The sequence below is a fragment of the Erythrolamprus reginae genome, chromosome 5 (genome assembly GCF_031021105.1).
Source record: "Erythrolamprus reginae isolate rEryReg1 chromosome 5, rEryReg1.hap1, whole genome shotgun sequence".
NCBI classification, from domain to species: Eukaryota; Metazoa; Chordata; class Lepidosauria; order Squamata; family Dipsadidae; genus Erythrolamprus; species Erythrolamprus reginae.
Window position 1 is genome coordinate 107,242,058 of NC_091954.1, and position 16,841 is coordinate 107,258,898.

Below are 16,841 nucleotides of genomic sequence, written 5' to 3' on the forward strand. Positions count from 1 at the left end.
AGCTGGGAACATCGTTAGCATCTGGTTAGGGCAGGAAAGAAACTTACTCAGAGCAAGTTAGAGCAATGAAAAAAAAACCCTGCAAAGACTTAGGGCTTGGAAAACATTCTTTGCAGAGCGTAGCAACAAAAGAGCTTGCAAACTGGTAAGAGCTGGGAACATCGTTAGCATCTGGTTAGGGCAGGAAAGAAACTTACTCAGAGCAAGTTAGAGCAATGGAAAAAAACCCTGCAAAGACTTAGGGCTTGGAAAACATTCTTCGCAGAGCGTAGCAACGAAAGAGCTTGCAAACTGGTAAGAGCTGGGAACATCGTTAGCATCTGGTTAGGGCGGGAAAGAAACTTACTCAGAACAAGTTAGAGCAATGAAAAAAAAACCTGCAAAGACTTAGGGCTTGGAAAACATTCTTCGCAGAGAGAAACAATGAAAGAGCCTGCAAGGTAAGAACGGACAAGATCATTAGCAGCTGGTTAGGGCTGTGGGAACAAAAAGCTACATTCAGAGTATAAGACGCACCCAAATTATCAGCCTCCTTTAGGGAGGAAAAAGGTGTGTCTTATACTCCAAAAAATATGGTAAGAGGGTCCGCAACTTGGGCGTCCTCCTCAATTCACAGCTCACATTAGAAAAACACCTTTCAGCTGTGGCGAGGGGGGCGTTTGCCCAGGTTCGCCTGGTGCGCCAGTTGCGGCCCTATTTGGACCGGGAGTCATTGCTCACAGTCACTCATGCCCTCATCACCTCAAGGCTCGACTACTGTAACGCTCTCTACATGGGGCTACCTTTGAAAAGTGTTCGGAAACTTCAGATCGTGCAGAATAATAATAATAATAATAATAATAATAATAATAATAATAATAATAATAATAATAATAATAATAATTTATTAGATTTGTATGCCGCGAGAGCAATTATGGGCTTCTCCAAGTATGCCCATATCACTCCAATACTCCGCAGTCTGCATTGGCTGCCGATCAGTTTCCGGTCACAATTCAAAGTGTTGGTTATGACCTATAAAGCCCTTCATGGCACCGGACCAGAATATCTTCGGGACCGCCTCCTGCCGCACGAATCCCAGCGACCGGTTAGGTCCCACAGAGTTGGCCTTCTCCGGGTCCCGTCGACTAAACAATGTCGTCTGGTGGGACCCAGGGGAAGAGCCTTCTCGGTGGGGGGCCCGACCCTCTGGAACCAGCTTCCCCCTGAGATTAGGATTGCCCCCACCCTCCCTGCCTTTCGTAAACTCCTTAAGACCCACCTTTGCCGTCAGGCATGGGGGAACTAAAACACCTCCCCCTTGCCCATGTTGTTTTGTTAATTGATTGACTGTGTGCCTGTTTTTTATATATACTGTTTTTTATGAGATTATTAATTTAAATTGGAACTGGATGGGTGGGCATTGGATTTGGTATTGTGTACTGTACTGGTTTTTTTATTGTTGTGAGCCGCCCCGAGTTTGCGGAGAGGGGCGGCATATAAATCCAATAAACCTAAACCTAAACCTAAGTCGACTTCACCATTGGGTCCAGGTTCTGGCTGGGCCATTCCATAACTTTTGAGCCATTTTTGTTGTTGTTGATTTGGAGATATGTCTTAGGTCATTGTCGTGTTGACAGGTGAAATTCTGCTTCAACTTCAGCATTTTAGCAGAGGCCTGAAGGTTTTGGGGCAAAATTGACTGATATTTTCAACTGTTCATAATTCTCTCCACCTTGACCTAAAACACCACTTCCACTTGAAGAAAAGCACCCCAAAGCATAATGTTGCCACTATCACGCTTCACTGTGGGTATGGTGCACTTTTAGTGATGCACAGCATTGTTTTTGTACCAAATATACTTTTGGGAATTATGGCCAAAAAGTTCAGCTGTGGTCTCCGCAGAACCTAGCACATTTAGCCACATGCTTTTGTCAGACCCGATGTAGATTTCTGCAAAATGTATCCGGGTTTGGATGTTTTTCTTTATAAGAATAGGCTTCTGTCTTGTCATCCTACTTCACAGCCTAGATATATGAGGAATACAGGAGATTGTTATCATATGTACCCTGTTTTCCCCAAAATAAGACATCCCTTGATAATAAGCCCAATCGGGCTTTTGGGTGCATGGCAATAAGGCCAAGCGCTTATTTCAGGGTTCAAAAAGAATATAAGACAGGGTGTTATTTTTGAGAAAACGTGGTAGTACACAACTAGTACTTCCCTTAACTTTCTACAGCTCCTTTAATGTTCTAGGCATCTTGGCAGTTAATAATAATAATAATAATAATAATAATAATAATAATAATAACAACAACAACAACAACAACAACAACAACAACAACAACAACAGAGTTGGAAGGGACTATGTCAGTACAACACAGCAAACGAGATCACTATGCTGGATTTCGCATTTCATCACCAGTCAGGCGCTTCCCAAGCACCTAGGACTGCGTGATGTAGCGGCGAATTATGTTTGCCGATCCCAGTAAAGCGGCCTTTTGCAATTGACAGATGGAGATTGTGTCAATTCCGATGGTTTTCAAATGTCCGCTGAGATCCTTTGGCACTGCGCCCAGCGTGCCAAGGACCACTGGGACCACTTTCACTGGCTTATGCCAGAGTTGTTGCAGCTCGATTTTTAGATCTTCGTATTTCACTAATTTCTCTAGCTGCTTCTCCTCAATTCTGCTGTCTCCTGGGATTGTGATGTCGATGATCCATGCTTTCATAATAACAATAAAACAACAACAACAACAACAGAGTTGGAAGGGACCATGGAGGTCTTCTAGTCAAACCCTACACTACTTCAGCCAGATGGGTTATCCAACATCTTCTTATAAACTTCCAGTGTTGGAGCATTTACAACTTCTCGAGGCAAGATGTTCCACTGATTAATTGTTCTGTCAGGACATTTCTCCTTAGTTCTCAGTTGCTTCTCTCCTTGTTCAGCTTCCACCCATTGCTTCTTGTTCTACCCTCAGGTGCTTTGGAGAATAGGTTGATTCCTTCTTGGACCAATTCTCTTGTTTCTTCATCATGTTCGGAGGCATATTCAGTTCCAAGAACTGTTGCGCCATATTTTCTCCCCTTGTTGATGACTATCTTCAACGTACACCATGGCATGTCCAATAACTTGGAAATTTTTAGTATCCTCCTTCTGACTGATACCTTCCAATTCCTTTGTAAGCTCTTTGCAGATTATCGCTTCTGAAGCAACTGACTAAATATCAGAAAACTCCTTTCATAGCTGAACTCTGTATGGGCAGGTAATTGATGGCAGGTATATGCTACTATTTAACATCAATTTGAATGTGATTGGTTAATTCTGAATACAGCCGCAGCTCTATTAATAAGAGGGGTTGCATACTGATGATGATGATGATGATGATGATGATGATGATGATGATGATGATGATGTCAGTACAACACAGCAAACAAGATCACTATGCTGGATTTTGTATTTCATCACCAGTCGGGCGCTTCCCAAGCACCTAGGACTGTGTGATGTAGCGGCGAATTAGGTTTGCCGATCCCAGTAAAGCGGCCTTTTGCAATTGACAGATGGAGATTTTGTCAATTCCGATGGTTTTCAAATGTCCGCTGAGATCCTTTGGCACTGCGCCCAGCATGCCAAGTACCACTGGGACCACTTTCACTAGCTTATGCCAGAGTCGTTGCAGCTCGATTTTTAGATCTTCGTATTATTATTATTACTATTATTACTATTATTATTATTATTATTTAGATTTGTATGCTGCTATAATGCATTATTGTACACTTTACTGTTATTTTTCCCCCCATAAAAGATTTCAGTTTCTTTTTCCATTAAATTGTGGGAACCTTACAAGGAACACCTTATAGTAAGGTGGGGAAAAAATCCTGAAATGATTTATCTTGGTCTGATTTTTTTTCACATCTCAAAAACGTGGCAGTTTAACGGGTGGTTTGGTCTTTTTATATCCACTGTATTACTCCATGAAATATGGGAGAAAATAATTGTAAATTGTCTACGTGCTACTGTCAAATGCTTCAGAAACCCATCCTAGACCTAAACGTATTCCGTTTAATCTCGTAAAAGGTGTGGTCTTCATGCATCAAAATCCAAAATGCATTATATATCTTTTATACTATCGTTTTCTGTTGTGGTTAGCTCTGACCCAGCTCCTGCCCCAAGGACTGTGGATGTGGGGGAGACATCCACATGCTGCAGGCCTGTTTCCCCCCCCCCGGTGGAATCTGCTGATGAAGGCTCCTCTGACCAAGAAGACATGAGTGACAGGGAGGAGGAGAGTGGGACAGACAGCTCAGAAGATCAATTATCTAGCTCCTCCTTGGATTCGGAACAAGAGTTAATGATACAGCCACGCATGCATAGGCAACAACAACTGAGAGATTATTATCAAAGAAAATGAGGCCATCTGTGGTTGGGTGGGGCTGTGGTAATTAGTGAGGCTGCTATAAATAGCAGCCTGTGGGTTTGACCATTGTGGAGGATTATCTGATCGTTGTGTTTTGTGACTGCTTTACTGACTTTGACCTTTTGTGTGCTGATTTTCCTCCACTATGAAACTAAACCAGGGCAAAGTGTGTGTCACTTCGTGAAAGAAGAAGGACTGTGAATTGCCTCCCAGCTGCAAGCTATGTATCACAGAAGTGATAAGAGACTTGTACAAATTACCAGTTTGTTTGGAGACGAGTGGTCTTTGCTATACCAAAAGAGGGCTTGGTTTAAGTGAATTTTCATTATAAAGAACAATGTTTTGAATTTTCAAACGTGTGTATGTCTGAAATTTGTACCGGCTGTGAATTTTTGGGAGGATTCTACCAGAGAGCCCGACAGAACATTTTCTAAGAAGAAAAAAATGATAAACAATTGGGATCCATATTTAACAAAAAAAGGACTGACTTTATGTATATATGCCGGTAGATAACGTGAATTGGCTCACATATTTGGCCAGGTCCTACAGGAATCTATTTTGAAATAAAATAAACAAGGTACTGTAAATAAATGCTATTTTCTCAAACTCCCTAAATGTTTTGATGAGCGTACACAACCTTTGTCTACTTCTTGATCAGAACAAGAACTACCTGGGAAGGCCTTGTTCCATTAAACATTTGGGGATACATAATCCATACATGGAAACTGCAGTTTAATGTTTCCAAATGTAAAATAATGCACTTGGGGAAAAGGAATCCTCAATCTGAGTATTGTATTGGCAGTTCTGTGTTGGCAAAGAGTTCAGAAGAGAAGGAGTTAGAGGTAGTGATTTCTGACAGTCTCAAAATGGGTGAACAGTGCAGTTAGGAAATAGGGAAAGCAAGTAGAATGCTTGGCTGCATAGCTAGAGGTATAACAAGCAGGAAGAGGGAGATTGTGATCCCGCTGTATAGAGCACTGGTGAAACCACATTTGGAATACTGTACTGTGTTCAGTTCTGGAGACCTCACCTACAAAAAGATATTTATAAAATTGAACGGGTCTAAAGAAGGACTACAAGAATGATGGAAGTTCTTAAGCATAAAACGTATCAGGAAAGACTTAATGAACTCAATCTGTATAGTCTGGAGGACAGAAGGGAAAGGGGAGACATGATCAAAACATTTAAATATGTTAAATGGTTAAATAAAGTTCAGGAGAGAAGTGTTTTTAATAGGAAAGTGAACACAAGAACAAGGGGGACACAATCTGAGGTTAGTTGGGGGAAAGATCAGAAGCAACGTGAGAAAATATTATTTTACTGAAATTGTAGTAGATGCTTGGAACAAACTTCCAGCAGACGTGGTTGGTAAATCCACAGGAACTGAATTTAAACATGCCCGGGATAAACATATATCCATCCTAAGATAAAATACAGGAAATAGTATAAGGGCAGACTAGAGGGACCATGAGGTCTTTTTCTGCCATCAATCTTCTATGTTTCTATGTTTCTATATTTCTATAATAGTAAGATTTTTTTCTTCTTGATTTTCTCCCATCATTGCCCTGTATGCAATGAGAAAAATTAATCTTTTTACTGGCAAAGCTTCGATTAAGACTTAATAATTCCATCCAGCTTGCATTCCATATCCTCTGGAACCAATATGGTAGAAACACGACCGCCTCTCGCGCTAGGAGCAACTTGATAGACTACACTGCAAAGCACCTTTTGCTGCATCATTTCTGCCAAAATGAGAATGGCACCATATTGTCTGCAAAAACCCTCTGCATTTGGGGGGGGGGGGGGAAACAACCACAGGATTGTTGTGTTGGGATTATTTGCTTATCCCTCTGTGGGCAACAAACCCATCCATTGAGTAGAATCCATATGCAAAATGCATTTACCTTCCTTCCCTGAAGCCAATACACTGATGCAAATTGTATTTGTAAAAAAAAAAAAATTGCACACCTGAGTTAGGTTCTAATAACAGGGATAAGTGAAGAAGAAAAAAATAGCATTTAGACTTTTAAAAAAATATTACACATTACAGTACAAGAGTTTTGGGTCTAATGTTCATGGTTACCAACAGGATTCTCCTAGATAGCCAATGAGGGGACTCTTTTAAAAACACCGAAGTAGCGAAAATGAGAAGAATTCAACCTCTGGGGAGAACTTAAGTGTCAAAGTGCTGGAAAAACAAACAAGCACCAGTCTTTGAAAATGACTGTAATGTACATTTCATTTTAAACATGTCTGGTCCCACCCCCTCCCCCTAAAAAATGTTTTCACTCTGCAGATCAATTAATGATCCTAAGAGCCACCTGCCATACAACCCAAGAAATGGTCAGAAACTATTAGTTCGAATTACTGTACCCCGTTTTGAAAAGGGGGGGAAAAGATTCTACATTTGGCAGTGGAGGAATTCCAGAACGTGGTGAATGCGGACAACCGTCCCACCCTGATTTTATCATCATCATCATCATCATCATCATCATCATCATCATCATCATTTTGTGCGGCACGCTGCCACCAACTTGCCCTGTTTGCTTGGGATTCTCCTCCCCCCCCCCCCGCCAAACCATCTTGTTCCCGAAAACCCCACCCCACCCCACCCCACCCCAAAAGAACGGACGGAAAAGCGATGCTGCGCTTTGAACCGAACCCCGTTCAAAGTTGTAGAGAAGAGGAAATTGGAGCAGCATCAAATAATAATAATTATTTTTAAAAGGGGGTGGGAGTGGGAAAGGCAGGACACCCTCTTTTTTTTAAACGTCTGAACCTGGCTCGATTTCTGACCCGGGAGGTCTTACCACGTTTGTAGCAACAACTTCTCAAGCGAGACCCATAAATAAATAAAGGCTTGTTCCCCCAACTCCACAATTTGAAACAGGTGCCCTGAAGGAGGGAAGGGAGGGAGGGAGGAAGAACCGGAGAAGGAAAGAAGTAAGGAAGGCCTGGGGGCAATAGTGGGCGGCAGAGTGATGGAAAGGAAGGAAGGAAGGAAAGAGAAGTGGGGGGAGTGGGGGGTCCACCCTCCCTTGGGGCAGAGAGCTTGGAAGGAAGGAAAGAAAGAAAGAAAGAGAAGGAAAGAAAGGAAGGAAAGAAAGAGAGAGAGAGAGAGAGAGAAGGAAGGAAGGAAAGAGAAGGAAAGACAGGAAGGGAGGGAGGAAAGAAAGATAAAAGGAAAGAAGGACTGGAGGCAATAGTGGGGAGATTGGGGGGGGGTCCACCCTCCCTTGCAGCAGAGAGCCAGGAAGGAAGGAAGGAAAGAAAGAGAGAAGGAAAGAAGGACTGGAGGCAATGGGGGGGTGGTCCACCCTCCCTTGCAGCAAAGCCGGAAAGGAAGTTAAGGAAGGAAGGAAAGGAGGGAGGGAGGAGGGAGGGAGGAAAGAAAGAGAAGGAAAGAAGGAAGGGAGGGGAGGAAGAAGGAAGGAAGGAAAGAAAGGAAAGAAAGAAGGAAGGAAAGGAGTGAGGGAGGAGGAAGGAAGGAAAGAAAGAGAAGGAAAGAAGGAAGGGAAGGAGGGAGGAGCAAGGAAGGGAGGAGAAGGAAAGGAGGGAGGAGGAAGGAAGGAAAGAAAGAGAAGGAAAGAAGGAAAGGAGGGAGAGAGGAGGAAGGAAGGAAAGAGAAGGAAAGAAAGGGAAAAAAAGAAGGAAGGAAGGAAGGATGAATGGATGGATGGAAGGAAAGAAGGACTGGGGCAATAGTGGGGGGAGTGTGGGGGGGGGTCCACCCTCCCTTGCGGCAGAGCCGTCGCCACGCCCACCCACCCACCCACCCTCCTCCTCCTTTCCGACCCGCCCCTGGGATTTCCGCGAAACGCCGCCGGCTTGCGGAGAAAAAGTCCGGGCGAGGCGGCGGGAGGGACGCGGAGATCGGGTGTGTGCGTGGGTGGGATGTGTGTGCATGCTCCCACCCGCCCCCACCTCATCTACAAACACCCCCTCTTCCCAAAAAGCGCCCCGCCAGCTGCACGCCTCCGCCCAGCCTCGCGCAAAAAAAAACACCCCGAAACAACCCAAGATCCCAGGAAGGTGGTGGTAGTGATGGAAGGGAATGCGGGGAGGGGGGAGGGGGGGGGAGGGGGGGGGAGGGAGGGGAGGGAGGGGTCCCACCCGGGCAAAAAAAAAAAAAAAGGACCCCAGATTTTAAAAATTGAACAGACTCCAATAAAATATCATCCGAGGCAGACTTTGGAGAGGGGGGCTACATGCTGTGCCCGTCTCTTTGGGTTCCAAAAGCGCGCGCCTTGGAGATCCCCGCGCACCTTTCTTTTTTCCTCCCGCTGCGACGTAGGTGGATTTATTTGGGGGGGGGGAGGTTTCGTCTCGTGGCGACCCCCGGCTTGTCGTTGGAGCCACCGCCGACCCGGAATCGTGGGCTGGTTGCCTGGCTCTGCTGGCTTGGAAGGAAGGAAGGAAGACGGGGGTTCCCTTTCCAAGAAGTGGCCGCGCGCCTCTTTCTCACCACCCGCGGCTCCGTTGCGCGCACACACAACCACACACACGCGAGATGGACGGTAACACGCTACTTGCGATTGCTTCCCTGCGCCTTCTTCTTTCCCCGCCGCGCGTTTGTCTTTTTTTGTTATTGTTGTTTGGAGTTATTTTTTCTCTCTATTTCTTTTTCTTTTTTGGCCAGGCACCGCTCGGGAATGTCACCACACAAACGCGTCCATTGTGCCTTTTTTTTTTTTTTTTTTGCCGAGCGCTTCCCGGAGCCTCGCTTGAACTAGAATCTCTTCTCTCTCCCTTTTTTTTCCTTCTTTCCTCCCACTTCCCTCGTGTGCTCACCCAACGTGATGGACAGTTGCTATGGTTTCGCGGCTCTGACGTCAAAGACATTAAAGAGAGAAGGGGGGGAAGAGAGGGAGGGAGGGAGAGGACGCGCGTTTGTCACCGCTGGGATAACTGGAGCTCATAAAAAAAATGGAAAGAAAGAAAGAAAGAAAAAGCGAGGATTTCTTCTTTTCTCCAGCTGGAAGTCTGGCAGCAGGGCGTAGTCCAAAGTCTCCCCAAAAGCTTCGTTGTAATTTAGGGTGGGGGAATGGCTCCAGAAATCTGAAAAGCTCTGCCCTGGTTGGGTCATTCGCTAAAAGAGAGGAGGAGGGGAAGAAGAAGAAAATGAATTAGAGGAAGAGGAAGGAAGAGGAGGAAGAAGAAGAAGTAGAAGAAAAAGAGGAGGAGAAGGGAAGAGGAGGAGGAGGGAGAAGAAGAGAAGAAGAAGAGGAGGAGGGAAGAGGAGGAGGAGGGAGAAGAAGAAGAGGAGAAGGAGGGAAGAGGAGGAGGAGGGAGAAGAAAAGAAGAAGAGGAGGAGGAAAGAGGAGGAGGAAGAAGAAGAAGAGGAGGAGGAAGAAGAAGAAGAGGAGGAGGAAGAAGAAGAAAAGAGGAGGAGGCGGAAAGAAGAAGAGGACGAGGAGGAGGAAGAAGAAGAAGACCAAGAAGACCAAGACCAAGAGACCTTACTCTTTTTGCAAAGGTGTAAAAGCATCTGGGATTCGTGCAGAATTAATACTGCAAAGATTTTTATTAATTGCTCGGTGAGTATACTGCAGATGAGCAAGTACTAGGCACAAGTATGCACCAAAACACAAAATCCTGGTGTGTTCAATCACATTTGGCCAATAAAGAATTCTAATCTTTTCAAAAAAAAAATAAAATCGAGCTACAATTAAATGCCTGCTTCTATATCTTCCTTTGCTTCATAGCAGGAAACTCAAGGTGGAGGGATCTAAGCTGTCTTTTCCCAACACCACCATCACCAAACTAGCTAACTGGGTTGAGTGCCCACTTTTGGGCGGACTAAATAAATGGGGCAAAAGCGAAGAAATTGTGGTTTAGAAACCTGGTTAGCCAGATAGGCTCAGCAACCTCCCTTGAACTTGAATGGGAACATGTCCGGCTTTGTATACCAAAGGCAAAATTATCTTTGGAGAGAAAGAAAAGCAGAGTTGTGTAAATATGGATAAAGTTGCCTTGTTTAAAAAGGAAAAAAAAGAGCATTTCCAAGGTTTCTTCCATCTGGATGCCCTCAAAACAGAATCTTTATTTATTTATTTTCAAAAGTCTTTGCCTTCTGGAGCCATAAACCTTGCCTTGGCAGTTAAGTGCAATTAGGCTGGGTATCTGAAGTAGCTTATCAAGAAACAGCTGGTGAGTTCATGGTGCTCTGAGCTTGGTTGTTGCCAGCCATTGGAAACACCCAGATTTGCTGGAAACCATGCTAAATAAACAAGCAGGGACCAAACAATACTGTAATCAAGGAATTCTCAAAGAAGCAGCAGCTGGTAGAACAAACCACTACTCCACTCACCCCTGTGCTGATGATGTTACTTAGCCTGGTAGTAGTGATGGGCTCCAACTGGTACAGTCAGGTACCTAGAACCAGTAGAAAAAAAATATTTTTTTCTTTTCCCCCCTTCTTTCCTATTGCAGTAAATGAGGTTGAATGTGTATAATTTTAGAAGAACTGTGCATGCGTGTGTGTATGCACATACATATACAATTTATATTGTAGACAATGTATATTTTTATTTGCCTATGTGTAATATGTATGTACACATATGGCATATATACATAGAATTAAATAGTATAGAGTGGTGCCTCTACCTAAGAACGCATCTACTTACAAACTTTTCTAGATAAGAACCAGGTGTTTAAGATTTTTTTGCCTCTTCTCAAGAACCATTTTCCACTTACAAACCCGAGCCTCCGAAACTGTAACTGGAAAAGGCAGGGAGAAGCCTCCGTGGGGCCTCTCGAGGAATCTCCTGGGAGGAAACAGGGCCGGAAAAGACAGGGAGAAGCCTCCATGGGGCCTCTCGAGGAATCTCCTGGGAGGAAACAGGGCCGGAAAAGACAGGGAGAAGCCTCCATGGGGCCTCTCTAGGAATCTCCTGGGAGGAAACAGGGCCGGAAAAGACAGGGAGAAGCCTCCGTGGGGCTTCTCTAGGAATCTCCTGGGAGGAAACAGGGCTGGAAAAGACAGGGAGAAGCCTCCGTGGGGCCTCTTTAGTAATCTCCTGGGCGGAAACAGGACCGGAAAAGGCGGGAAGAAGCCTCCGTGGGGCCTGTCTAGGAATCTCCTGGGAGGAAACAGGGCCTCCACTCTCCCTGTGGTTTCCCCAATCGCACACATTATTTGCTTTTACATTGATTCCTATGGGAAAAACTGCTTCTTCTTACAAACTTTTCTACTTAAGAACCTGGTCACAGAATGAATTAAGTTCGTAAGTAGAGGTACCACTGTATTTTGGATGTTCAATAATACAAATCCAATGAATAAATAAATAAATCGATAGGGAAATTGTATCTCTTTGAGGTGAGGAGAGCCAGGCACCCTAACCCAAACCCTTGATAAAAAAAATAATAAACAAACAAGCAAGCAAACAATAAAAATGGATTTCACCACTGGGCTAATTGCCTAGTCCACAAATTGTGATCATGTGATCAGAGGGGAAATGATGTTTGAACTTCAAAATGGAGGGTCTGTTGTAACTTCAAACGGTGTCTAAATGACTGTTTATAAGTTAAACAAGTGTAGTGAAGAATACATGTCACTCAGGATTGAACTATGCAATCTTGGTGTTCTCTAAAATGGATTGTCTTCCTGCAGAACTTTTATCTAGCAGGGAGTGAAGGGCTACAAAATATTTTACTACCACACTGTGGGTTTGGCTTATTTTGTGGGTGTAGCTTGCCAACCATGTGACCAGGTGGGAGTGGCCTGACGATCATGTGACTGGGGTGGCTTTAAAAGTCATATGACTGGCTTAAAGGTGGCCAACATGACATCACTCATGTCAAGAGTTTGGGTTAGCATGCCTGGCCTCTCCTCGCCTCAAAGAGATACAGTTTCCCTATCTATTCACTATTACTGCACATCCAAAATATACTAGCCCTACATGGCAATGGACCAGATTACCTCCGGAACCACCTGCTACCGCATGAATCCCAGCGACCGATAAGGTCCCACAGAGTTGGCCTTCTCCGGGTCTCGTTGACTAAACAACGTTTGGCGGGCCCCAGGGGAAGAGCCTTCTCTGTGGCGGCCCCGGCCCTCTGGAACCAACTCCCCCCGGAGATTAGAACTGCCCCCACCCTCCCTGTCTTTCGTAAACTACTCAAGACTCATTTATACCGCCAGGCATGGGGGAGTTAAGATATTCCTTCCCCCTAGGCCATTACAAGTTATGCATGGTATGTTTGTGTGTATGTTTGGTTTTTATAAATAAGGGTTTTTAGTTGTTTTTATTATTGGATTGTACTGTACATGTTGTGTTTATTATTGTTGTTAGCCGCCCCGAGTCTGCGGAGAGGGGCGGCATACAAATCCAATAAATTATTATTAATTATTATTATTATTAATATATAATTCTATGTATATATGCCGTATGTGTACATACATATTACACACAGGCACACAAAAATATACATTATCTACTATATAAACTTTATGCGTATGTACACACACACACACACACACACACACACAGAGCTCTTCTAAAATTATACACATTCAACCTCATTTACTGCAATAGGAAAAACATACCCAGAGCCCAGAAGGGAAAAAAGAAAAAAAAATCAAAAAATGTTCTACTGGCTCTGCATACCTGACCAAAATTTTGCTACCGGTTCTGTGTACCTGACTATACCTATAGGAGCCCATTGCTGTTTGCCCCCTATCCTTTAATCCTGGGATAAGAGTCCAGTCTTCAACACCTTTTAAAAGGCGATTTAAATCACCAGAAAGAAAGCTGTTATTTATTTATTATTTATTATTTATTTATTCAATTTTTATACCGCCCTTCTCCTTAGACTCAGGGCGGCTTACAACATGTTAACAATAGCACTTTTTAACAGAGCCAGCCTATTGCCCCCACAATCTGGGTCCTCATTTTACCCACCTTGGAAGGATGGAAGGCTGAGTCAACCTTGAGCCGGTGATGAGATTTGAACCGCTGACCTTCAGATCTATAGTCAGCTTCAGTGGCCTGCAGTACAGCACTCTACCTGCTGCGCCAGCCCGGCTGTTAAATTACTTGTCATCAGTGGTTAGAGATCTACAGCTCCAACTCCAACAGTGCTTAAGTTCCTCAGAAGATGGAGGGACTTACTTACTTACTTACTTACTTACTTACTTACTTACTTACTTACTTATTTTTTCCAATACAAATTGAAAGTTAAAGAGAATAAAAACATGTAATAGTAAATACCAGGGAAAGGATAGAAGAAAAGATATGAGAATAGAATACGTCAATGAAGAATAGAGGAAAAGATATAGGTATGGAAGAAAAGATATATAAAATTCGCCCGCATTACAACAACACTCCGTGGCTTGCACTGGCTGTCCATCAGTTTCCGGTCACAATTCAAAGTGTTGGTAATGACCTTTAAAGCCCTTCATGGCATTGGACCAGAATACCTTCAGAACCGCCTTCTACCGCACGAATCCCAGTGGCCGATAAGGTCCCACAGAGTTGGCCTTCTCCGGGTCCCATCGACCAAACAATATCGTTTGGCGGGCCCCAGAGGAAGAGCCTTCTCTGTGGTGGCCCCGGCCCTCTGGAATCAACTCCCCCCAGAGATTAGAACGGCCCCCACCCTCCTTGACTTTCGCAAGTTACTCAAGACCCACCTATATCGCCAGGCATGGGGGAATTAAGACATCTCCCCCAGGCTTTCTTATATTTTATGTTTGGTATGTATGTGCTGTATGGTTTTTTTAAAATTGTTGGGTTTTTAAATATAATTTATTATTAGATTTGTTCCATTGTTATACTGTTTTTATTATTGTTGTGAGCCGCCCTGAGTCTTCAGAGAGGGGAGGCATACAAATCTAATAAATTGAATTGAATTGAATTGAATTGAAAATATAGCAGAGACTATTGGACAGGGGACGGAAGGCACACTAGTGCACTTATGCTCGCCCCTTACTGACCTCTAAGGAACCTGGAGAGGTCAATCGTGGATAGTCTAACGCAGTGTTTCCCAACCTTGGCAACTTGAAGATATCTGGACTTCAACTCCCAGAATTCCCCAGCCAGCATTCGCTGGCTGGGGAATTCTGGGAGTTGAAGTCCAGATATCTTCAAGTTGCCAAGGTTGGGAAACACTGGTCTAAGGGAAAAATGTTGGGAGTTGGGGATCCAGTAATGAGTTCCACGTTTCGACAACTCGATTGCTAAAGTCATATTTTTTACAGTCAAATTTGGAGCGGTTGATATTAAGTTTGAACCTGTTGTCTCTTTAGCTCATCAACCAGCTCTGATTCTTGCTGCTGTCTTCCCTGTTGCTTCCTGGGACAAACGCTGCAACACAAAACAAGAAGCCTGATTGTGAAGCCAGATTCTGTGGATTCAAATAGGCCATTTGTTAACTAATTGCAGCTGCCCCTTACTCCTTTCGACTTGTCCTGTGGCTATTGACACCTGCTTTAACAAAGAAGCAATAACATACCAAAAGGAAATTAAAAGAGGGTTTCTTTAACTTGCTCTCTGACAAAAACAGGCATGTTAAAGCGCTTGACACGATATTTCTTTCCCCCCTAATTGCAACCTTTTCTTCTTTTTTTAATGCAGAACTTGACAGACACTGGATATTCTTAGAGCCGAAGGAAAAAATAAACCAGAGGTGTCATCTCCTCCCAAAGTTACATTAGTTTGAATGGCAATGAGGCTTTAATCAAATATACATCGCTGGCTCACGACACGATATCTAGGCCTGGTTTTATTTGCCTTAATTGTAAATTGCATCGGAGTCAAGGCTTGTAGTTACTAACACCCACACGAAAACTAGGGATTTATACTTTTTCTGCCGCCTGTATTTTGAGTTGCTTTGGTAGAACAAGACCAAAAGGATTGATCAATAGCAATAGCAATCACATTTAGACATATATCACTTCGCAGTGCTTTACAACCTTCTCTAAACGATTTACAGAGAGTAAGCCTATTGCCCTCAACAATCTGGGTCCTCATTTTACCGGCCTTGGAAGGCTGGAAGGCTGAGTCAACCTTGAACCTACTAAGATTTGATCTGCCAAACTGCTGACAGCCAGTGATCAGCAGAAGTAGCTTGCAATACTGCACTCTAACCAGGGCACCACCAAGGCTCAATTTCCCTCTTCTTCACTTGCCGTATCTCCATCAAAGGAACATTCAACTTGGATATGAATAATGAGGTTAGGATTCACCAAATAGATAGCAATAGCACTTAGATTTATAAACCGCTTCAAAGCCCTCTCGGTTTACAGAGTCAACCTATTGTCCCCAACACTGTTCCTTGTAAGCTTCCCGCATGCGCGCGCTCCAAAATACCCCCCTACACACCCTTTTCCATGGGCGCGCGCTCCCCATCCCCCTGCCAGCCCGCGGGGGGGGGGGGCGGGGAGGTGCGACAGTAGGAGGAAAGGGAGCCGCGGCCGCCCCTGCCTCCCCACGGTGCCTCCGGCCAAACGCGCCCCTGGCTTCTCGGCCCTGCCCCCTGCCCGCCCAATCCACCCCCCTCTCCTCCTCCGCCGCCTCCTGCCTTGGGGCAGCGCTGCCAGCCAGGGGGCTGCGAGAAAGGGCTTTCTCCGTGGGCTTCGGGAATGCCTGCCCCGCCCCTCTCGCAGCCCCTTCGCTGGGAGTGCTTTCGTCCCAGACTTCCAGCAAGGGGGCTGCAGTAGAGGCAGGGCAGACATTCCCGAAGCACTCGTAGAAAGCGCTCTCGCAGCCCCCTCGCTGTCGGATCCTCCGTTCCGGAGCTCCACCTCACAGCTGATCACCCTGCCGCCGCCCCACGGCTACTGCCCAATGCCGCTGCTGAGAGAAAGAGAGAAAGGGGGGGGGGGAGAGAGATAGCAAGAGAGAGAAGAAAAAGAAAGCAATAGAGAAAGAGAGAGAGAGAGATGAAAGGGGGGAGAGAGAGATAGCAAGAGATAGAAAGAAAGAGAGAGAAAGAAAGAAAGCAATAGAAAGAGAAAAAGAAAACAAGAGAGAAAGAGAGGGAGAGAGAAAGTGAGAAAAAGGGAGAGAGAGCAAGAGGGGGAGAGAGAAAGAGAGAGAAATGACTCTTGATTCAAAGCATATGGTAAAAAGCACCCAAATAATAACAGAGAAAAAAAAAACCCAGCCGTTTGTGTGTGTGTGTGTGTGTGTGTGTGTGTGCGTGTGTGTGAACTCTTGAACCATTTCCAATAGCTCACCTCTAATTGGAAATGGTTCAAGAGTTCACACACACACACACACACACACACACAAGGGGGGAGGAGACAGGGATGGAAAAAGAGAAGATAATAATAGTAATAGATTTTGGTGTTGTTTTATTATTAATTTCTTTTAATAAAAAAAGAAGGGAATTTTTTTCTTATTTATTTATTTATTTATCTATCTATGCTAATAGGGCGTCTATATTGCAATCTGTTCAGAAAGTGCTATAAAGTGCTATGGGGCAGTATATACCGTAAGT

The 16,841-nt window shown here is 44.4% G+C and overlaps 1 protein-coding gene across 2 annotated transcripts in view; it reads right to left on the reverse strand.

Moving 5' to 3' along the window:
• Positions 1-9,182, reverse strand: part of GNB4 (G protein subunit beta 4) — an 82,735-nt gene extending 73,553 nt beyond the window's left edge. Inside the window, exon 1 of one of the 2 annotated variants that reach the window (XM_070753666.1) lies at positions 8,663-9,182. The gene's annotated coding sequence lies outside the window, so the exon portion shown is untranslated. The remainder of the gene's footprint in view (positions 1-8,662) is intronic. The other variant, XM_070753668.1, reaches the window with a different exon arrangement.
• Between the last annotated feature and the right edge of the window lie 7,659 nt (positions 9,183-16,841).